Source organism: Anser anser (genome assembly GCF_964211835.1).
Source record: "Anser anser genome assembly, chromosome: 1".
Taxonomy (NCBI): domain Eukaryota; kingdom Metazoa; phylum Chordata; class Aves; order Anseriformes; family Anatidae; genus Anser; species Anser anser.
In genome coordinates, this window is record NC_139720.1 from 149,419,792 (window position 1) to 149,443,158 (window position 23,367).

The 23,367-nt window shown below is 40.3% G+C and overlaps 1 protein-coding gene across 3 annotated transcripts in view; it reads right to left on the reverse strand.

Moving 5' to 3' along the window:
• Positions 1–22,698: 22,698 nt before the first annotated feature.
• The window catches only part of COL4A1 (collagen type IV alpha 1 chain), a 131,835-nt gene continuing 131,166 nt past the window's right edge, over positions 22,699–23,367 (reverse strand). For all 3 annotated transcript variants that reach the window (XM_083836235.1, XM_083836234.1, XM_083836236.1), the window contains exon 52: positions 22,699–23,367. This exon is cut by the window's right edge and continues 861 nt beyond it. The gene's annotated coding sequence lies outside the window, so the exon portion shown is untranslated.

Consider the following 23,367-nt stretch of genomic DNA (forward strand, 5'->3'; position numbering starts at 1 on the left):
GCAAAGATGAAGTGCTAATGAAACAAGGCTCAGCAAACTAAACATTGAAAGAATTTCTCTGCTTCCTTTACAATACCTTTTACCAGACCTTTTTATAAAACTGTGCCATAGGTACTTGATAACACAAAATACTGTTTGTTTTGAGCATTATCATAGATACATGTCTTGGAGCATATTTGTAACCCTAGGATGAAATTAATTCTCATCTGACCACAATCCATACCATCTTCAGAAGAAAGGTTGCACCATCATGTGCAGTAACTGGCTACTGAGTTTGATAGACTTTTTAATAGGATGCTAGATTAAAAGGCTGTACTGTAATTGCAGTAGGTTTTTGCTAAGATCTGTTTACCTGATTTCCTATATAGGAAACCTGATAACCGCACACATACAGTACACACAACTGAAGTTAGGTCCCTCAGTTGGGAACTTTGAATACTTTACAGCAACCCTGCCTATGCAATAGCTATCACACACAGCATTACTCTTATGTGTTGTCCCACTGAAGTCAATTAGATTACTGCAATTATCACGCACAACTGTTTGCAGGATTGGAGGCTGCTAATAATGGCAGCAAAAAGAAGCAGTTTTGAGGATGGAAGTCGTTTTAAGGGACAGTTTATATTAGAATTGCTTGAAACCAACAAACTATGCTTATATCCTTCCATTTTAAATTAAATACACAACCGGTTTTCAAATAGACTGTACATCTTCAGAACTAGAAGCATTTCCTACTCCAAGTGCTTGCAGAGATTTTAATGTTTTATGAGTGTGGAGTTATTTCTAAACTTTTTTGAGTGCTTGAAATACTTTGTTCTTGAAAATGGAAGTGAATTAAGCAGTGTGTTCAGACAGGCAGTTCAAAGCCATATTGAAACAATTTGTATCAAACAAAGGGCTCAGAATGAAAGGAACAGCCAGTAAGTACAAAAACACAAACCATTTAAAAACAAAGTAAACGGAGCCAAAGTTTTATCATCACTATTAGACAATCAGAAGGAATTGAAATGAGTGCTTTCTTTTACTACAATTGTCCATGGTTTGACTAACCTTCCCTATGACACTGGTTTTATCAGCCCTTCTCTTCTCTCTTCTCCTGTCCCCAAGACTTTGCCTCCAGAGTGAAACATTATGAGTTATGCCACACATGCATACTTATCCTGGAACTGGTTTACCCTAACCTTCTTGCAAGCAGTACAGATGAAATTGGAAAAAGGACCAAGAATAAAGCGTTCACACCAGTATGACATCATTCAGATAAAGTTACACCATTAATTACAGCAAAATATTTTTTTTTCCCTTGTGTAGACCAGACCTGACTCCTCTCAATTCTTCTGGAACCAGTTCACTAGTTTGGGTTTCACTTCACCTACTTTTAGATGTTTAGCATTCAGATAACAAAATGCAAGTTATTCCGTCTTAACACCCTTAGCAGTTAATAAAGAAAGATATATATGGTGGGAGAGTACCAGTGGGTATCCTCCAGTATCATCTTCAGTACCATTTTTGAATGGTACAGCTCACATTCATCAAGACCCTGATTATATGTACACCTGTGAGGGAGGTGATGATGACTAACTTGGAATTAGCATCAGTTTTGGAAACACTATCAGGTTTAAAATACCCGAATTTAACAGACTCTGGAGAGCATCCTAGAAGCTCCTTCTAAAGCAGGCATCTAGGACTTGTTTCAGTTAGGTCAGATGTAGATGTAAGTGTCCATTTCAGACGGATGCAGGTATCTGAGATATCTGTGCTGGCTGGCAGATACAGCACAGACCTGTTTGTCCTACTTGCTTCAGGAGAGACAGCTGTAAGACAGATGGCACAGCCTAGGGCATCTCAACTAGCATTAGACATCTATGCTTAGACAGCTGAATCATGTCACAAACAACTTGTCTGCTGAATTTCTCTCTCGATACCGTTGACTAAACCTCTGCTGACAGTAGTGTGAGCTTAGATGAGTGGTTCCTACATGACACCTAAGTGCCATCACCACGATTTAGGCATCTTAGTCTCTAACTGAATCTCACCTATCACTTTCTAAACACAGTTTAGGGTGAGATTCTGTCAATCAGTCAATCCTTCCATTTGGTCTTGAAAGCTAAGGTCACATTGACCTCTGCATCTAATCACTTTCCCTGTAGTCTCTGTATTTTTTCATACCTTGACCAAAACATGCTGCTGCTAAAATAGGTTTACCTTACCCTCCTTTTTAATGGTATTTCAGAAAATATTTGTCTTCCCACATTTATGTTTTCATTCCTGTCCTGTGCCCTGTTCAATTTTTAACTCCAATTATATCCCTCAAGAATTAAACAGCATCTGCATAGGTGTGAAAAGGCATCAGAAGGTGATTTTATCCCTTTTAACTACACTCAGGTCAGTGCCCACAGATGCAGGAAATGTGGTGAAGTCTGGCCTCTGGACAGACATTCTGCCACTGATATAAATGTGTGGTTTTCATGATGAAATCATCCCATTCAAAAGCATAATAAAGATAAACATTACATTTTTCTGAGCTAAACTAGCAACAGCAAATCACAGTGTGGGGAAGGGGAATGAATGTGTTGCTGACCACTGCCTTGCACGTGTCTTGGTTTAGGATTTTTCAATGCAACAACCATTCCACATGCAGTTCTACTTGCGAAATCTGTCCCCCTACCTTCCAACCCTAAAATCAGCAAAGACATAGTTTTAACTTTGTGTTGCCTTGCCTTCTGGCTACTTCCCAACACAAGACTCTGCACCCCTATCAGTCCTCTCTGACATGAGCAGTGTTTCTTATTTTTATTTACCTGTCTCTGCAACTCTGATCTCTGTTCCACCATACACATAAATTAAAAACCACTAACCCATACATATAGTTTAAGCAGAAAAATACAGAAGGTCAATAAAGCCTAAAAAGTCATTGTTTCCTCTCTTCTTCCACTAAAAAGGTGTTTCTATTTTTTTTCTTTTTTAAATCAGGTATTGTTTCATGTTTTATGCCTAACCTTGCAAATGCATATGAACACGAGAAAACTTAATCACATCACAGCTATCATTTAAAATCACAGATCACTCACATGTGTTTTCAAGATTATATTTTTTGACTCCTTAAGCCCACCTTTTATCTGTCTGCAAAGCACTACGTGGATTTTGACTGCAGATCAGCACCTGCAAGATTTATCTTACAAAACTGTCATCAGTAGAAAGGACCTTTAGCTGAGCAACAGCAGGTTAAAAAAAAAAAAAAAAGATATGCAATAGTTGTTATTTCTAATCAGCCTTGATGTAAACGACTGAATTTTATTAACTTTTCTAGCAGTTGGCAGTTTCACCTTGTGACTTCACATCTTATATATTTAGCAGAACAGAATGGCAGCTTTACTTGTGAAGTTATTGTAAATGTTATTCATCACAAGCTGATTTGTTGTTGTTCTGCTAAAGCGGAACTCTTGTTTCTCAAGGGCATTTACTCATTGTGATTGTGAACTGTTGCATTCACATTTTATGTTTGGTTAATCTAGTGAGCACTGTAACCTGACTTGTCCTCTTTGAGAGCGCAGAGTGAGCACAACTCAGCCTCAAAGGGTGGGGTTATAGTCTGAAGTCTATCAGAACACAAAAATAGATGGTATTTACCCTGGTAAAATCACTGATGTTATACTACTGAAATCTGGCTCAGTACCAAGCACTCATGAAAGAAAGACTCCTGGTATAAAAGGAAAACCAAAACAACATCAAGCAAAAACTGTCTTGCAGATAATCCCTTGGGCATGAACAAACCAATGCAAACAGAAAGAAAAATTGTGAGGATGTTACAAATATATTGAGAGCTGTCCTGTGATTTGAAACATCCAGCAAAAACGCTCTTGTTAAGCAAAGCTATTTCCTATAGAAGTTCTCCAGCCCCATTGTAAAAAACCTATAATCTTTATCCAAGAAAGAGACTGCTGCTTAGTGATTTCATCCCTCGTATAACCACGTAAAGCTGACTCGCATGGCTTCAGGTCTGCGTGCTGTGTTACTGTATGCTATAGAAGCAGGAGCTGAAACGCAGGCGTGAAGCCAGAACAAACGAGCGGGCGAGCGAGATGCTGCCATGGAGCAGACAGCTACACCCAAGTCTCAGGAACCAGATCCTAACACCAGAGAAAATGCTGGATGAGAGGCTCCTCCAGCCCTTCTCTGTTTCAAATGGTTTGGGATTTTTGTTTTGTTTTGCGAAGGGATTTTTTGGGGCCGCTTCAGCAGAAGTTGCACAGCAGCAGCACATGTGCCTGTAGGGGTGGCCCTGAACACGCTTGCACACTGAGACTATCAGCAAGCTGTTGTAGACCAGCTAGACAGGCGGGATTGTCCTCACACTCAATGAAAGCATGAAGTAACTGATTTTTAAATAACTAAGCATGCCGAGTTTACTTTAAGCTGCAATAGCTAAGAATAATAGCAGGTATTCATTCAACCTTCACTGGTTCTGAGCCCAAGGGTTTGGCGTTAAAGGAATCATAAATGTTTATGTCCTGTGACAGACATTTCAGGAGTGTCCAGACTGCACGTAGAAGTGAGCTAACTGTTGCTGCTGAAGTTTAGAAATAACCTGCGTGCTCCTCACCAATCCATCAGAGCCAAAGGCTTGACAAAGTCTTTTTGATTGCACGTCTGGGCTCCAGCCGGCAGCGCCACATTACACGAGCCTGCGTGTAACCTAACTGCTTTCAGCTGGCAGGCAGAAAAATCCCTTGAAAACATCATTCCCAGGGCTTTCTTCTCCCAGCTCGGGATAACAGAAGTGACAATGGTTACATGACGTTAATGTGATATTTATAATCAGTTCATTAACTGATCTAAACAGCAGTCTCGTGCGTGTGGTTCTTGCCCTCTTCCAGTGTTTCCTAGTCTGGGGCTAAAGATCCTGATTCAAGGATGGGTCTGGTGTAAAGAGCAAATTCATGCCTAAACTCAGAGTTAAGCCAGGAGGTCTCAGGAGGTCATCTGGTCCAACCTCCCCGCTAAAGCTGGGCCACATAGAACAGGATGCCCAGGACCATGTCACCTCTTTCAGTTGTAGTGTTTTTTAGTAAGATGATGCCATTGCAGCAAGAATTGGATTTTACAACAAGCACACAAGCACAGATATATATATGTGTGTATATATATATACACACACATATAAATATATATATATATGTATATATATTTTTCCATACAGCACAAAGAAGATCCAGAGACCTTTTCCAGTCCTATGTTCCTTAATAAGCAAATCTGTCTCCTTTACTCTAGGAGTCTGATTTATTTTTTTTTTTCTGTGACATCAGCATGGGCTCTTTCACTTCACTTGGCTTTTACTTTTGGCATATATGACAAAACTTAGCAGATTCGTCAGTACCAAATACAGATACAGAATGAAGCACTGTTCAAGACATTTGCCTTCCAAATTTCCAGGAAATTTCAGCTCTATTGGTTTTGTGTTTTTTCTTTCTTTTTTTTTTTTAGCTCCTTTACTCTGCCACTCAGGGTATTTCATGCAGGTAATATTTTGTTCCCAGACAGTGTGTGTTTTTCAGAAACCACTGTGAGCCAAGGGCTCTGACAGAGGTCTGCTTTGTCTAGCATCTACATAATGATCAGCATTCTGTAAAGTGAGCTTCTGCATAATGCAGTACAACTAGTTTCAACGGTGTTTGCTAGGGATTCTTAAAGGTATGGCTAAATTCACTTGATAAAACCTTTGATTTAATAGGATTGACCCAAATAATATGGACCTTGGAATTTTAGAAGTAAAGTCACCATGATACTTTATTCAACAGTCATTAGATTTCCACAGATGCTAAAAGAGTGATAGATATAGATGCCAAGATATATATATTTATATAGATGTTTTTGAATTAGCAAGCAATCCCAAGCAATATGTAGGGATAACTTCAAATCTTGCATATCAGCATAAATGTGTCTATTATAGAAGCATCTTTCCTTAGTATATTTCTGGACTGCCCCAGGTGTCTGAATTAATTCAAGTCAGGTGTCTGAGCTGTGTAGGTTACCTCTTTGTCAGGGTGAAGATGGACAGATTTTGGTTCATCTGTTCCCTGTCTCTCTCTTAATTGGCTGTTCTAAGTCATTTAAAACTTCCACAATATTCCTTTTCCTAATGAACTCACACATTACATATGTAAGCAAATAGGCCCAAAGGGATGGTAGGAGCTTCCCTTCAGGTCACATTGATACTAGGAAGGTTTTTGGGAAAGCTTGTAAGTGTAGAGGTGCATTTAAATGGCAACTAAGTGCCTTATTTTATGGTAGGCAGTTGGATCCAGGGGCTAGAGCCACCCCTTAGCTTTGCTGCAATTTACAGCACTGACACATAGTAAAACTCCATTGCCAGGCATCCCCTCTATGCTGCTGTTTCATCTCTTTTTAATGACAGTGAGATGCAGTACAAGTGTACAGCACTGCACAACAGGGAGATACATGGCTCATCTGGGAATGAGAGCCTGAACAGAGAATCATCTCCTCTCTAAGACTGCAAAAAACATGGAGTATGCTTTCTGAATGAGAGGAGGTACATATGCATTAAAGATGCATCTACTCATTACCAAGGCATCCTTCAGGTAAGGTACAGCCTATGTTACTTAGTGAAATGAAGCAGACAGAAAATGTTTTCATATTATGTATTGTGCTTGATGGTTTGTTTTCAGTTTGTATGTGTCTCTTTTACATTGGATGCTACATCTATGCACAAGCATTTCTATTTCATGCATCTTTGCATCACAAGGGTAACTTTGTCCCGTAAGATTTGACTTTGAAATCTGATTCAAACATGACACTGTGTGGTTGGATGCCAACTGCTTCTCAGTGATTCTCTCATGGGTTTGGGGTTACCCTATACACCTTACAACAAATAACACCCTAATTAACTGTCACTGCAATCAGAATTTTTTTAACCTGTTCATCTTTTTCTCACCTACCATATCCTTATTCACCACATTTTTTCCAGTTCCTCAAAACCACAGGCATCTGCACAACCTTGATTACAAGCCCAGTAAATTTTGAAATCTCTGGCTGATGGCAGTCGGATGGTGCATGGGTGGGGAACTCATGTTGTCTTAACCGCACTCAACTCCACTGTTTTTTCACTCAACATGGCAGAACTCAGCTTCATAAAGGGAGCTGCCTTATCTTATTGAAGCACAGATGCAGCCTGAATCTGAAATCAGCTAAAGCTACATTATTCATAGGTACCCATGGTAGGTAATACACGTATTCATAAGTACCCTTGTATACAACATATGTATACAAGTAAGAAACTGGAAAGGGTCAATTTGGCATCCCTCCCACATATTCTCTTGTAATCAAGCAGCATTTAGGGAACTTGCATGAGCCTCAGGGAGCTGATTCTATCCAGGAAATGTAGGTCAGGGCCAAAATAGGTGGCTGTTTTCAAAAGCCAGTACAGAAGTTTCCAAGGTGGAATGGGGAATGACTGTAGAGCTCATAAGTCTGGAGGATCTGAAGCCAGTGGAAAATCCTTGAGAAATGGCCTCGAATTACAGTACTTCCTATAGTTGCTGTAGTTTACACCCAGCAATGTGTCAGTGGCTGGAACGTGGTCAGTAATGGGGAGAGCACACCTTTCCCTGCCTCCCCCTACCTCCCTATTCCTCAGAAGACTCAGGAGTCTCTTATTCTGAACCTTTAGTGTTAAGTTAATAAAAATAAAAATCAATGATTAACTACACATGTTAAGCTTTACTTACTGGAGCATTTAAAAATGCTGAGAATGCAATTCCTCAACCTGTGGGTTGAAGCAGCTGGTAGGAAGGGGGGGAGAAGCAGCAGAGCGAACAAAGAGCTGCAGAAGCCACACCGTACCACAGGCATCATACCCTGGTGGGAAGAGTACTGCTGGGGTGAACGGCAGAGACGTCAGGGGTTATCAAAGCATCCCACGTCTCCAAACAAGAATGATGGCTACTGTCTTTCAATATATTATTTGTTTTCCTAGAAAGCTGATGAGGAAAGGAGCTGTGGGTTTTGCAGCCTGGACACCAGTCCTGTAAGGAAAAGATACAGACTAGCCAGAAAATCATGCTGGGGAAGGAATGACAACATAGCACAATAGCGCTGATCAAACCAAGGATAAGCTAGAGGCGTGAGATCAAACTTGGAGGGGCTTCACAGAACATTTTTATTTTTCAGAGTGCTACACTTTCCATTCCTGCCTGTTCATTTTACCCTCTTCCACAGACCCTGCTCTACATTTATCCAGAAACCAGAGGTTCCCCAGCAAGCAAGGAAAAGTGTCTTGGTAATTAGGGGCTCAGAAAGGTTGTGGCACCAGTGTTGTTGTCTAGAGCAGCATGTCTGTGGGATCCCACTGACTAAATAAGGTGTCAGATACAGCTTCTGAACCTGAAACTCAGCTGCATGAACAGCAATTCTGTCAAAGTTCAAGGGTCTTGGAAGCACACAGGTTTTTATATTCCATTTACAATGTGCTTAGTGAGAAGCAGTTAAAAGATGACATGATAGGTGTTGCACAAAATTGGAAGCAGTGAACACGGATAGTACTGAAATAAATGTTGAACGCACATCTGGGGAAATCACGGGTACTATTAGCATGTTGTGGTTTAAAGGGATCTCTCAAGGTCTTGTCCATGTGTTAACTGTGCTTAGGAACACTTAGAAAAAGGAATTTGCTTTTTTAGATGGCAACATTAGACATTTTCATGGGAGTCTGGAAAACTGTGAGTCCTAGCATCAGTTACATCTGGGCGAAGAGTTAGGTACGAGTAACTACTAAACCCTTATAATAGTCATTGAAGGTGATGATAAGAGAGTTGCCATGTTAGAAATTACTCATTTTGGAGGACAAGTAAATATTCACTGCTGATTTTGAACATTTATGCTTTGCAGAATACTAATGACCAGGATCTGGTTAAACTTAGTTGACTAAGTACTGGTATTAATCAGTATTATACTTTATCAAGCTTTAAATAGCCATTTTTAATGCTTAAACTATTTAGTAGCATAATAGACTGGAACGTACATTTAGAGGTAGAAGTGCTTTTAAAAAATCACACCAGAAAATGTTAAAAACTACTTCTTAGAAGCTAAATAAAAAACTGTGGTTGAACAACAATGAACAATGCAACGGATTTTTTTTAAAGGTGCAGAGCAATAAAGAAATCCTCAAAATAAATATTTAAAATCTGTGAAGGAAAGAAAAATGTCAGTGATGGCAGGTTTTAACTTTAAAAAGGGAGGAGACAGCAGAAGCTGCTGACCGGTGAAATGTCACCAGTCACACCAAGAAACCAATCCAGTTTAAAATGACAACAGAGCTTTCAAAAAAGAACACCACATTAGAAGCAAAATGTGCTCTTTAAGTCACACTCAAGTCCCCTACAGGATACTGGTGCTGAACTGTAAATAGTGACTAAAAAAAAAGCAGAACTCTTAGGTGGATTCTCTGGTCTGTATTTGAGAGGAAGCACTCTAATATAGTCATCCATACTGTGCTGATAAAGTTCTCATTCACAGTAAGAAATGAGCAACGGCATCTACTATATTATATAAAGAGGAAATTCTTCCCTCAGAGGGTGGTGAGGCCCTGGCACAGGCTGCCCAGAGAAGCTGTGGCTGCCCCATCCCTGGAGGTGCTCAAGGCCAGGCTGGATGGGGCTTTGGGCAGCCTGGTCTGGTGGGAGGTGTCCCTGCCCATGGCAGAAAGGGTGGAACCGGTTAGGCTTTAAGGTCCCCTCCAACCCAAACCATTCTGTGATTCTGTGGTTCTGTTCTATGACATTTAAGTAGTTCTGAGTTGATAAGGTGTACACTAATTTATGCCGGTGGTCAAGATGCACAGATCTGGGTTACTGTGCCCAGCCAGGATTTATCACAAGCACAAAACTGGATAGAAAACAGTGGGAAAAATATTCTTCATGCACCTATGCCTAACATTGTTGGTTAGAAATGCGGCATCACAAAGTAATTCATGTTCAGAAGGCTCTGCCCACAGCCAGGCCATCTGTGAGACCAGACCTGGCTGCTCAGGGCTTTCCTCTTGGACACCCCAAGGACGGATCCTGCCCAGACTCCCAGGCAACTTGTCCCTCTGCCTGGCGGCCTCATGCTGCCAAAGGCCTCCTCGCACCCGGCCTGAGCCCCTCTGTTTCCAGCCCACACCTGCCCAGCCCTGTGTTCCAGCCATGTGCGGCCCCGCCTGCCTCCTGGCCCATCCCCACATGTAATGGTGGATGTGAGGTGCCCCGGAGGCCTCCCTGCCCTGGCTAGACGAGCCCCACTGGCCCAGCCTCTGCTTGAGCCTGGGGAGCTCGCCCCAGCCATCGGCATCGGCCTTGTGCTGGGGGCACAGAGCCGGCTGCTGTGTGAGGTCTGGTGACAAGTGCTGGGCAGCCCTGCCCCATCTCCTGGGGTGGTCCTGCTGATCCAGCCTTGGGTGCTGCTGCCCAGCTCGCTGCCCCAGGGCACCGTCCCCAGAGCTGATCCCAAGCCAGTCTGTCCCCAGACTACATATTTGCAAGGGGTTATTCCTTCCTGGGTGCAGCGCTTTGCTTCTGGTTTCTTGAGTTTCATGAGGTTCCTGTTTCCTCTAGATCTCTCTGAATAACAGCCCTGCCATGGAGAGTATTGGCTGGCCACCCTCAACTGGGAATTATCTGCAAATCTGATGAGAGCATACTCCATGACCCAGGGTGGACCATGCAGTACCTACCTTGTTGCAGCTCCAGGCAAACTATGACCTGCTGACCTTGACACTCTGAGCCTGACCATCCAGCTGATTTCTTACCAGTCTGGTTGTCCTCTCGTACATATTACAACAGCCTAACTCCGATTACAGGAGACAGTGTCAAATGTTCATTTGTTCACACTGCTATGTTTTTAATAACATTTTGGACATTCACTCTGGTCATGGTTTCATTACTGTGTTTAGTCACAACACAGTTAAAAGTAATCCTGCATAATCCCTTCCCCCCTGCTAAATTAATTCCTGAACAGAAAGCTTCTGGTTCACAATTCTGGATTTCATCTGCACCAAAACCTCAGTCTAGTATGGGCTGTGGCCACAGGTACAACAGCAAATTAGGACTTTCTTTTTGGTATTTCATGCTACGCTGGCAGTGCTCACACAACATACTCAACAAAGGCATGCCCTGACCAGAGGATAAATTCTTTTTCACTTTCTCAAGGAAATGACTCCCCTCACACACCTATTTCTCTATAGGGTCACAGAGGTGTAACAATTTTGTCCAGAATTTAGGCACTCAAGCAGCAGTCCTCATCTTTTCACCCAACAGGCCTAACAGTCATTCAAAAATATTTTATGGTTAAAGACCAGGACTCGAGCAGCCATATGGCAGTAAGAGTTGGTATTATTAAAGTGGTGTGGAACAGAAAGTGAAGTAAATGGAAATGATGATGGACATTTACTTCCTCAAAGGTATGTACCTTGCAGAGTATGTGAGTAGAAGTTGAGTTTAGTGCACTGACACCTACAAGTTGCCAGTACAACACCTTCCAGACAATGTTTTGTTTTATTTTGTTTTGTTTTGTTTTGTTTTCCATTACTGATCCTGGCTTCTCTTCTGTTTTTCTGCAGCCGATGGACCTTCCTTTAGGTAATGGGCTTCACTGGGCTAAATTTATACTGACAGACACCTACAAATCACGCTGATGGAAAATTCATTATGGTTTGGCATTAGTTGCTAAACTTTGGGCTTATTAAAACTATACCACTTAGGCATTCTTCTTTTTTGTTTTAATTGCCTGTGTTATGAACAAAGGGCAGAGCCAGTCTAGCACCTGGTGTATGTGTATAATTTCTTATGAGCAGTGACAGACAAATAAATAGGAGCTATTTTCAAAGTGACCTTCTCCTTCCATCTGTATTAGAATGTTCTGACAAAATTCATAATTGACTGAAGTCTTTTTATAGAAGCAACGAACATAATGACCAGGGACAGAGTTTCCAGACCGCCCCGTCTCTGCTCAGTTTCCTGACACAGACATGGCTCCAGTTGGACTACATATGATCAGGGTAGCGCCTTTACTCTGGCAGCGTGCAAAGTCTCAGCAGCCTTCACTGTGGGGATTTGACTTCACAGTGGATAGCATTTCTAACTGGAAATAACGATGCTTTGGGAGTATCTAGTAAACCCCAGCTGGCCATATGTCCTATTGTTCACTGAATGAAATGGAAATTAAGCCATCAACAGTAGTATACAAACAATTTGTTGCAAAATGCTTCCCTTTCTAGAAAAATTCTGCTTGTTCTGACATGTTGCTAAATTATACTGATTTTTAGTACAGTTTGTGGTTCTTCCTTGAGCCTATGCTATGAAAAAAACTCACGGATTCATGACAAAGATTTAAACAGTTCTGTGAGCTTCCTGGCAACTGCACCAATTGAAATGTCTTCATGCGAACTGACGGTAATACAAACCTCTTCGAGTTCCAGCGAGCACTGAAACAGCTTGTTGCCTCTCAGCTCCTGAAAGATTGAACAGTGCACCAAGAACCTCAGAAATCTGCCACAAAGAGAGAAAACACAGGACAGCCAACAGCTCGCAACTTTACCCTCTTTTTCTTTGGTACCCAAAGTGTCTTCACATTAATCTGAAAGTATCTGAGGAGCATAAACCCATCTAACAAGGTCCTAGTGTGGAAAAAAAAAATCATTAAAAAAATCACCCTCTTTTGGCTGTATACCAACATGAGACACTTTGGTGTCTCACCAGCGGCATGCAGTCCCTTGGAGAATAATTATCACTAGCAGTGGCTTAGTGGATCCTTTAGTTTGAATGACAAATGACACTGTATTCATAATGTACTCTTTGTGACCTACACATAGACATACATCATATAACATATGTAACATCAGGTTCTTCACCAGCATCAAATCATGACGTACATGTAGCAGTACCATATGATCTCTTAAGATGCTTCAGTGCTTTTGAAGGAATATTTTTATACATCTGTACTGGTAGTATACACTGGCAGTAGTTGTGGACATGATGACAACAGTGTGTATGGACGTGGCTTCAGACGTGGGCACTGCATGTGTGAAGGAGCTTGGCTCTAAATAAACGTCCAGCCCATGGCTCTGAGGCATTTTTACTGCAGCTCCTCCACCTGCAAAACAGGGATGATCAATTGTGTTGCAAAAGCCCAGAGCAAACAGCATTGTGTAAGGTTGAAAGTTTGGCATTTGGTGACATTTTTTTTGTGTATATAGTGCCCTTTGATGTGATCACTGAGAAAGGATGGAGCAGCAGGTAAGAAAGCAAGCCAGGTGCTTTCTCAGGACACCCAGATGGCAGCATGTACCATGTCAATGAAGTCAAGAGAACATATATTTCCTGCTTCACAGGAAAGTCATTCATCCAAGCAATTTTTGCTCCATGATGTTTAAATGAAGTCCATTTTGTTTACAATGTAAGAAAATTACTTTTGTTACTGCGTACAGCTAGTTATTGAGAACATATCCAAAAATATTATCTCAAATAATATGCATTTTCTATGCTTCAAAAACTTCTTTCAGTTCACGGCCATAAAGCAGTATGTAGCAAGCCAGAAGACTTACAAAATTGGAAGACTAAAAGTCGTTCTTAGAAAGCCAGGGACCTTGCCAACTGGGGAAAAAGAAAAAAAAAAAAAAAGAAAAAAATAACGTGGCAAGTTTTTCATAGAGAAACCCTTGGTGATAAGGAAAGGGTAAAAAGCTCTCTAATTGTGCCAGGAAAGTTAATATTAACAGAGACACTCCAAGCTAGGCTGTTTGTTTTTAAAGCAAAGGCTTTTGTTGTTTGTCCTCGCTATTTAAACCTATTCCAAGCAGACTTTGAGGACAAAAAATGAATTTAATCAAAAGTTTATACTTTGCCCTTAGAAAAGTGACAGAGATTTTTGTATGTAGTAGAGGAACATTGGAGCAGAAAGCCTTGCTCAGCACCATAATGCCTGCTTTACCATAAGAAATCAAGACACCTTTGCATCTTTGTGTGCGTGTGTGTGTGTGTGTAGCAGTTTACTTGCTCTCGTGCTGCCACCCAGCTGCTCCTGGTACTTCATGAAAAGAGGACTTCTTCTGTTGCAGAAAATATTCGTGGGCCTGTTGTTCACAGAGTTAACTTCTAAGCAGTACCAGAGCAGGGTGTGCCCTTAGTGCTGGCACGCTGGCTGCACAGCACTCCGGTACAAAACAGAGGGGTAGACATCGCCTGGTGTTGTGCTGTTTGTCTCTGAGCAGCCTGTAAAGGACGGTGAGAGACAGATGCTTGGGTTAACACATGTGACACACCAAAGAGAGCTTGCTGGGATGTTTAGCCGCTATACTAATAGCAGAGAGCAAAGGTCAGAATAGATGGTGGCTGAAAAGGAGCTGGTCCCTTCAGTTTGCTTTCCTTTCATCAGGACAACACACTGTTTGTACAATCAGCCACAGCTTTCAACAATGGACTGGCTGGAGATGAGTCACTAAAATGAATAATCCTTTTTAATCTCTATGAAAAACATCCTGTTAGTGCTGCCATATTCTAGGAATTGTTATAACAGGAGCAGCGAAGGGATTAAGTGCTTAAACCTGTCCCACCAGGACAAGTTTACTGCAGCGGAATCTCTTTGCTGGTAACAAGTCTCTGCTTCTCCCTGTGAAAACAAGAGAATATTCCTGTTCTGTATTTCTTTCTCAGTAACCAGCCCTCTAGGACCCATCAACACAATATGGCTTTTTTAAAAAATTAAAATCTAGATCAACTCACAGCAGACGCTGAGTATGAAATAAAAGTAAGGATCACGAGTTCACCAAGATTACAGCAGAGCCCGTTCTCGATGCCTTTTGCTGAGAGCATTACATTTCTGCCAACAAATCCACTGGAGAATATGGATCCTGTAGACTCAATGCTGTCCTTTCTGTGCTTTTCAGCACAGTGCTGTGCAGCTTTCAAAAGGTGAGTGATTCTAGGAAGCGATTAAAATATGTAGGATATTCTTTGCAGCATAAGGCTGAAGCCTGTGCTTTCAATACTGAATGTAAAAAGGTTGTCAGCTATGAAGAATGAACAAGCTATCCAGCTACCTGACAGGAACGATTAGTCTCATGAGCTATGAAAATTGCTAGAGGAGGCAGATGAATGCTTTGTTTTCCCCACAATACTTAAAATGGCAAGAGCTTGCTAAAATATTTTGTGTTAATATAAACCGATGACAAGCTCTTACTGGTCTCATTTTCAGAAGTGAGAGTTCAAGAAGACTGCCTCTTTTCACTGACTCTGTCACAGCAAGGCATCCAAAATATGTTGCGGTTGATGCAATACAGGACTGAAGGAGACATCCTCTATTATTCTCAAATTGACAAGGCTTTATCATCAACAGGTGGCCGAGCAGCGCTTCTTTTGAACCCCCTAAATACATCACCATATATTTTTTGAGGTGCTCGAGCCTCACCAGCTCTGCTCCCATTGACGTGAGCTGAAGCAGAGCGGGATGATTCCGGCTGTATTTGCACCGTGGGGCAGGTGTTGTGTTTGTAGGCCACGGACCTTGGCCACGTCCCAGTCCCGGAGCAAATGTTCCCTGTGATGCACCTGCCAGTCCTACCTCACTGACTGTCCAGATCACGAACCTGCTGGAGCCCTTTCCTACGCCTCTGGGCTTCTTTCCAAAAGGAAGCGGGGTGGAGAGGGAACAGCCTGCACCTGTATCTCAGTTCAAGGTGGAGCTGAGTCAGAGCTAAAATTTCCACCTAGATCTGTCCAGCTCTTGGCACACCTCCCACCTCCATTGAGCAAATAAAAACTATAGAACAGGAACTCATACATCAGATTCTTCCATCATCTGAATTTTAATAATGTTTTGGACAAGTAGTACAGACGATAGGGTAATAGCTCTCAGATGTAAAATCTACATAAAACAATTGTTGATTATATATATATATATGTATGTATTATCCATAAGAAGAATCCCACTAGAACATAGAAAGACACTATCTGACGACAGGATATGGCCAGCAGATGTGCATTTCTTTTCAGTAAGTGCTAACACAGCTTGTACAGTGCCTTAGTTTTTCAGTCCTACCAGCCCAGGCAATCCCATCAGGTAGCCGTGCAAATTTGCCAGGCCTTAGCATACTTTTGCACCTACATTTTTACTGAAACTGAACCAAAACAAAACAAAAAACAGCTCCAAATCTAGCTCCTTTGATAGTTATAAAGGATTCTCCAGGATTAATTTTTTATGGTCAATTTACACTCAATGCACTAAGTCCCTTCTCTATTAAACAGGAAGATTTTTTAGCCCCTTCCTTGAAAATGTGTGGGCAAGTTCTGCACTTCTCATCTCAGAAAAAGAAGAGCTAGGATGGATCAAAGAGGCCACTTGTAACAGTCCATACACCAGGATACTTGCTCATCCAAAGCATCCTCTTCTAGTCATTGCTTCTCCTTCAATACAGGCATTTCCTGGAGCCCAAAGAAAGAGCAAGTAATATGCTGTCTTTAGTATACATCCTTCATTTCATCTATCATTACTTTGCTTTGGAGACTTTACTTTGAATACCATACTTCAGTGATTTTCCTGTCTTCCAGGAAAGTGACTGAGAAGACAGAAAGGGACTCTCTCAAGTTACTTGGCATCCTATGTACGATACTGATATATGTGATCCAGCTGCAACTACTGCAATTCTTTGGATTCTGTGTAAGGTTGTATAAAGTAAAAAGTCTAACATATGCAATGGAACATAAAAAAATAAACATTTTTTTCTTTCTTTTTTGGTCACTATCCAGCAGTGCCAGACAGTTTGGGGCAGAGCATGATCCAGCAGGAACAGACCTGGCCCAGAAGTTAAAAGACTGACCTTTTTTCTTACTTACTGCATGTTATTTCATTTCCCTTTTTTTTTTTTCTTTCCTTTTTTTTTTTTTCTTGCTTGTAAAATGGGAGCACTGGTATTTATTTGCTATTTTAAACAACGAATCAAAAATCTTGTATATCAGTTTATTCTAAGTGATGGTTGAAGATAGTTACTTCTAAACTCCTATGGATTTATTTTAGAACTGTGTACATAAACAAACCAGTTGTCTGTGTTTGTGGCTCTTCATATGTTAGTATCCAGTGCAGTTTCTTATAGGAAGTAGAAAACAAAATTGGTTGTCACAAGTCTATGCAACCGTATAAAATTAGATTTGCTCCATAAACACGACGGGAATGTCCTTTATGGAACCCTAGTGTCCCCCGGAAGAGTTGGCGGCATGCGAAAGGAGGTAGATGATCTTACATGTGCCTTCTCTTAGCACTTGCTGCCACATGATGAGTTAATATTTGATTAGGCAGTACTGTATCTATGACACCTGTTCACCAGGGAGACTAGGCCAACAACTGATGTAATCTGCCTTATTATACACTTAATGATAGAGGAGAAGTGCTGCTTTTTCAGCTTCCCACGTCTGCTTTTCATTTCCTCTCCTACACATTCCTGAGGGGTCATGTTCTGTGCCTTGCAAAAGCAAACAAACAACTACAAAATCTCTCTCCCTCGCTCTGTGATCCCCTGCAATTTGCTTGGAAGAAGAGAAGTTAAAGAAATTCCACTCTACTGTGTGTTTCTGAACAAAAATCTACTTGCTAGTAGTTATTATTTTACATGTGTTGGCTAGATTGTTTACAACAAATCAGGACAAAAAAAAAAAAGTGTTGGTACTAAAGCTACTTAGAAGAGCTCAGATTTTTTGTATCAGTGAATCAAGCACTTGGCCAAAGCTTCCAGATCCTCTTCACAAATGCTGTTTTCAGATTCTCGGGCTCTGACTAATAGGACCTACTCCATTTTTTTAGGCCATTTTTCTGAAAAGGTGAGTGGCTGTAACTGGAATCCTACAGATGCTTTGAAGCACCTCATCTGAGCAGAATCTCAATTATTCTCTCTACAGTTACTCAGATCTGTGACCCTCAGGTCACGGTGTCTTCCTGTAGGAAATGCAGTGCTTCTGGTTTGCACCACTGGCAATCACAGTAATCTTTGGAATCAGCATACGACTTTTATTTCAAATGTATAAGCTTGTGGTTACACAGAGACTACTCAGCCAATTTGATTCCTGTATTTTTCTTCAATTTGAGCTTCATAAATTCTGTATCTGTCCTGTTAAGAAATCCCCATTTTTAGCTCATAACTGTAGGCAATACCTGAAATGCTACAATCGCCTTTCTTATTCTGAGTAACTGTTGTTACAACGTGAATACATCAGCTAGAGAGAATTTTCTCAAATTTTTATTTCGGGTTTCCTTCCCTCCCATTTGAGAGAGTTCACCACCTTTCCCTGAAGTGAGATTTGTCTTTGAAGAGAGGAAGAGGGCTGCAGTTTCTTTTCATTGGAATGCCAGCACTTCTTTTCTTTTCTATGTGTTTTGTATTAGCAAAGGCAGGGCTGAGAATAAGATAGGGTGTATCTTTCACTGCCTTGGGCTAACTCCTTTTCTTAGTTCAGGGACAATACTAAAAAGCCCGGATGGTATTACAAACAGCTTTTGATCAGATACAATTGACAGTTCCCAATTGCTGATCAAAGGTGGCCAGAAAATCTGTGAAAAAGCTGTAGTCTCTCTGGCAAAGAGAGGAAGCAGTGCTATCATCCCTAGATGACTCTGTTGGGCTACCAGGTGCCAGCATTCACTTCCGTCGGGTACAAACCTTCTTACCTGCTAGTGTCCTGGGTCCCAAAGTCATGCAGACGCTGCTGCGGCACATTTTCCATGCTATGGTAATAGGAGGTAAATCTCCACGTGAGTATAAAACAATACTTAGACTTGCCTGGAATCAGTGCCTGAGCATTGCACAGAGTGGGGGAATTCCCAGAAACATTTTTGAAAGTGGTACACAGAAAAAAAATCTTGACATGGGATTGCGTTTCAAGTCCCTGTGATTTGGTTGCTACTTTGATCATATCTCACAGGCAGGTTCAGTTCCAAAATTAGGCTGGAAAAAAAGAAGTTGCTATAATTATTTACAAGAAATAGGAAGAGGGGAGCACCTTCCACTGCCAGCCACAATGCCCACAAGGATAACAAGAGCTTTGGCGAAAGATAGCACTGGGCATGTGCTAGCACTCTCCATTTTGAACTTCTTCCAGGAACTGGTGGTGAGAAATAACCACGTTGGTGAAAGCCTGAGAGGTATATTCTAGAGCAAGAATACAGTGAATTATACCAGTATAAAAGCTGTGCACTAAGAATAATAAAAAGGTTTGATCAACACTCTTTAAACTATTTTACGAGGGCTTTCTCCCCTGCCCAGTCCCTTTTACATGCTTATTTACTACAGCGTAAATCATACTTCATCGAGCTGAGATGACAAATGAAGCCTGCCACAATTCTGCATGAAATGTAACGTTTTCTTAGGCAAGACAGAAGTTGACAGAGCATCAAATGATCATGTTCCATCTATAACTTTCATTCTGTCAAGTCTTCTGTCCTCTGCCTGCCAATTATAATAAACATAGCTGACGGCGTATAGCCAGAAGAAAATGAAGGCAGCTTTCTAACACATGTACAACTAAGGTATTCAGGCATTTGTAAATCTTTTGATTGTTTACCTAAAAGCAATGCTCTGTTCTCTTTGGGTTCAAGACAATAAGAAATTGGAAAGGAATAAATATTGAGAAATCAACATGTAAGAATATTCAGCTCAGAGTCATATCCCCTCATGGTGGGAGCCAAAGACAAAAGGTGGTGTCAGTAAGCCTGTCTGGGTGAAGTATCTTTACCACAGGAAAACACATTTTTTGTTTTTTTTTCTTTTTTGTTTCCAGGAAATTATTTTTGAGATCATTCTGACTGTTAGCAAATCTCTCACAAAGAATATGTGCTTCTTGCTCAGCTGTTAGCAATAAAAATGGTTGCATATTATTTTTGATTTATAATCAGACTGTACATATCTCCCCAATGTTACACACTTACAAGTAATATTGAGTTCATATTAAATAAACGATAGCATAACTAGTGGGTGGATGGAACAATTTCCTCTTCTCTACACTCTTACCTCAGTCTGAAAACAGAGAGGCTGAATGCTTCCATTTGGCCACTGAATACCTTTTCTTAATAATGATTAATTATATCCCAGGCCATCACTGGTCTCGGCATTAGCCTGAGCCTGAGGTATGCATTTAAGCATCCATGCTGGTCTCATTTTCTCACTGTGTCATCTAATTCAGGACGTGAAGTTCATAGGAAAGATTATTTCTGTATGGAAAGGTAGAAATACAGTGAGTAACACATCGCTGCCACTATGCAAACACCAAAGACAGAGGTAACTCCACTGCAGCATCAAGAAAAATGCCACTAAATTCCACCTGAATGCCAAAGTGCAGATATTACCTGATGGTCACCATTATTAGACCAGGCAGGTGCCAAGACACTTGTGATTTCTAATTGTCAGGGGTCTCTCTTTGTGCCAGGTGCCATATTTTCTGCTTACTGTGTTTAGTGGGTCTTCTGGGACCCAAGTGCCGGGCCTTGTGTTTTATAGATGTTTGATGTTTTGTCTTGTGTAAATAGTGTAGATTACTCCAGATTTGTAAAACATGAAAGGCAGAAAAGGAACTCTCAGAAAGTCACACGGGTTTATGATTTCAGACGTAAAAAGATATGGCTTCAATACAATCTTGTTTCAGGGAGACTAACAAGGGAATACTGTTCTCAGGAGACCTGTTTCACAGGAAAAAGAAAAAAAAAAAAGGAAAGAAAAAAAAAACGAAAAAGAAAAAAGAAGTATTTTATCAAGAAAGTTACCACTATGAAAGGAAAAGATATATAATTATGAACTGAATGTGCATCTGCCAGAAAAGATACACAGGCTAAGAGGTAATCAAATATATATTTTGAAACAAATTGTTTCATCTTGTTCTATTTTTATTTTGCCTGTTTTTAGAATCTGCCTTTTTTATTTTTTATTTTTTACTAAACACTGCTTTATTTATATTTGAAAAAGAAAATTACTGGTGACTAGAACATGTAGGAATAAAGACAGAGACTCAAGAAAATAGAGAACTGCTACCCTGCTTTACATTTTGGTGGAGAACACATTATTTGTTTAAGTCGTTAGTACCACTCTTAGCATAAAGAGAGCAAGGGCACCACCTGCTGTTTTAGAAATGTATTTATTTGGGTCATGAAAGTTACTCTTCAAGTACTGCATTCAAAAACAGTCAGGCCTACTAAACAAGCTGTACTTCTTTAGGAAAGCTTTTTCCTGAAATTTAAGCTTATGCAAGACAATTTTAACAAATCACGTGTTTGCAGTTGCCTGTTCACACAATGAACTGTACTGTAGCAACAAAGCTGGCCAAGAATGACTGAATATGGGATACTTACAGACGTATGAAAGTAAGAAAGAATTTCACAACTGTTCTGCTTTAGTATGTGGGCTCTTCTTCATGCAGGGCATCAAAATCCAGCATTCACAATATTTTCAGGAGATATGATTTGTATTCAATAACCACTGACAAGTTTACTCATCATTTAAGTAGAAACAGTGTATCAAGCATTAGAGAGGTTTAGGTCATTTTAAGAGCTGGAGGTTATGGAATAAATAATTCCTACTAGGTAAGTATGACATAAAACTATAGTTCAAATGTTTTTTGATTATTTTTTTTTCCAAAGGACCTTGTTTACAAAATGCTCCCATTTAAGAAAATACAGGTTAGTACACACCCAGCTGCAATGAGTAGTCCCTTTACCAGCAAAGGGAATTGTTTTCTTATGCACAAATTTGATTACAACGTGCATGTAGGACTTAAAAAATCAACCATCTATCAGTTCTGAGGTGATTTGAACCAATCAAACTAAACCCCTAGCTGAGACAACCCCTTGGAGATAAGCTGTAGAGTGCAATTAAGACGTCTGACCAGTAGCTTTGATTCTCTGAGTTGGAGAAGGCTGAATGTCTGCATCACTCCTCCTAGACAACAGGAGGAATCACCCTCTGTTCTCCTCTTCCTCTGAAAAACATACAGCACTTTGGAAAACCCTGCACCAGGCTGATTAGACAGAAACACATTACTATACTTCATAGGCTGGTAAAGGACTTTTATGAGGACTGATCATTTATAAATAAAATGATCATCTGTCAGAACTCTTCCATGAGAGTAAGACTCAGAACTGAAGGAAATGGCCAATTTCTATTCAGGGGCGCTCAGTCATTTGGCCAGCCAACGTTCTCAAGGATTTTCAGTGAAAGTGAGTTCAGAACAGCAGCAGCAGCAGCCTACCCATGAATTTGGGAAAATAATATGCAACATTAACAAAGTATGTGCTTTTGCCAAGGAAAAAAGATATCATGGCCCATTTCCTCTTCAGACAACCTGAGCAAAAGATTCACCTTCCCTGCTTACAAGCAAAATTATATCAGATACTTTGATTTTCACCCTGTACAATTTAGTTCCATTTTGTCTAGGAAAATTCAAAGGAAGAGTGAAAAAATTCTGTATCTTGACTGCTTCCCATAAGCTAAGATGAAGTTTGAGTATTTCTGTAACACGTTAACATCAAACACATTTCAGTAACAGATGCATAATCCATGCTTTGTCTATCAGTACCAGTTCTTACAAAGTAACAATTGAGGTGTCTGTACAGTGTCCTGCTTTCCCCTTTTGAAGATGCTTTGTACATCTGCAAGATGTGCAAAACAAAAATAATCTGTGATTGCATTAAGCTTGTGCATTTATTGGTGGCTTATTCAAAATTAATTCATTGCTGTAAATGAATGCTAATAACAAATTAGTAAAAACTTTTTTCTTTTCTTCTGCTTTTTTTTTTTTACACAAATAGTTTTATTACAAACTTGAACTCTTAAGAAATAATACACATTTAAGAAATTACACAAAGGCCTTGACATTTGCAAAAATCTTTTGGTATTTTCATGGTTATAGACTATAAAACACCTTTGGATGCTGATGTGCTCAAACATTGGTATTGCTGCAGAAATTCTTTAGAAATATTTTTGAGGCTACTTTGAAGAATTTTTTGGCACAATATTAACAAAATTAAGGCCTTATCCTTTTCAATATCAAGTCATTCAGTGTGTGAGTAGTGTTTAAAACCCTGAAAAACATTAAATACAGAATAAAGACTATAAGCTCAAAGCAGGATTTACTATAATAAACACAAATAGCTATTAACCTGGGTTCAGTATCTGCAACTTTGGCATTGAAATGACCTATGTAAAATGAACATTTCACATCATATTTTGGCATTTAACATCTAATTTATGACACTGAAAAGAAGAAAAGCTTCTTTTTCTTTTTTTACAAAGCTTTTGTAAGCTTCTTTTCAAAATGATAAACTCAAAGCCTAATGGTCGATATCTATATA